The sequence below is a fragment of the Priapulus caudatus genome, unplaced genomic scaffold, assembly GCF_000485595.1.
Source record: "Priapulus caudatus unplaced genomic scaffold, Priapulus_caudatus-5.0.1 Scaffold8, whole genome shotgun sequence".
Lineage (NCBI taxonomy): Eukaryota > Metazoa > Priapulida > Priapulimorpha > Priapulimorphida > Priapulidae > Priapulus > Priapulus caudatus.
The window spans coordinates 772,659-774,131 of NW_014577069.1; positions in this window are offsets into that span (position 1 = coordinate 772,659).

Sequence of the window (1,473 nt, forward strand, 5' to 3'; positions counted from 1 at the left end):
CACACACACACACACACACACACACACACACACACACACACACACACACACACACACACACACACACACACACACACACACACAAACACACACGCACGCGCGCGGACACGCAAGCACGCACGCACGCACGCACGCACGCACACACCCACACACACACACACAATGTATAGCTCGTAATATGATGTTTGAATGATATTTTATACATCTGGCATGTTGTCAGATCATATCTGTGCGATTACAGTACAATGCTTAGCTTTGTTGAACATAGGTGGCGCTTCGTTGCTATTTCTCGAAATCGAAATCCTACGTGAAGGTATCGTTCGAACATTTCTGGTTTTGCGATTCGCCTAGGTATGATGCATTAATAATACATGCAAAAACAAGAAAAGATATGTATATACAGTTATATGCTTTGTGTGGGTATTGTTATAAAGGGACACGATATTCTACAATACGATAATACGAACAATACGAACAATACGAAAATATAGAAATATTGACTTTAAATTAATGTGATATAATACCTTAAAAGGGGGTTTGCTTTCTTGGCGTATACGCGTATGAAGCTACTTAGTGGTAATGTGTTTCCTACATATAAACTAACATGTTTAGGACAATTTTGTTAAGCTTAGTCAGTGAAGTGTACTGACTGAAATGGTGTTCATCAGTAAATTAATTTACATTTATGGGTGTATATCACATATTATGATAGAGAATACGTGTAAGACTTAACGTTATTTAAAAAATCCATATATTTAGAACGTTTTTATTTACCTATTGCCTGTTAATTACTCTGTGACTGTTAAACTACCATGTAAATGTTATATGAAAGTGAAGCTTTGATGGTACGGGCACTATGCCTGTTGTTGTGAGGTGCAGTTACAAAACCCTGGCGGGAAACTACGGGAGCATTTTGATAGTCACTAAATCCAAGGAATGAGATGAGAACTTTCTCCTGACAGCTGCGAACTATATTTCTTCCGCAGACTCACGTCTTGCTTTCTGTCGTTAACAAGACATTATCAATTATGTTACGATTACACATCAACATGTCAGTTTAGTCATCATATAATTATTAGTTTAAACGAACTTATTAATTATTTTGTAAACTGTCGTATGCCGTGTTAGTATATACAGTATGTATGAATCACGCGTTTATGTAAAGAAATAATTGTTGATATAGTGTTAATTCTATTTGAACCATCTCTATCCCTGGTTGATCGCCAATAAACATCGGTATGCGATTAACTTGTCGGTGGAACGATTTAACCTAAAATTGTAATTCCGATGTCTGCTTCTATCAATGCATCGATCATCCGTTCATTTCACTATGCCGGGTTATATGTTTCTTAAATATTGTTGTATTTATAAAATAATGAATTAAACAAATTACTTGGTTCGGAATGGCGTGCAATTGTATATTGGATTTGTCGCATGGAATACGATTCAGCAAACTTTTAAAACGAATACTAT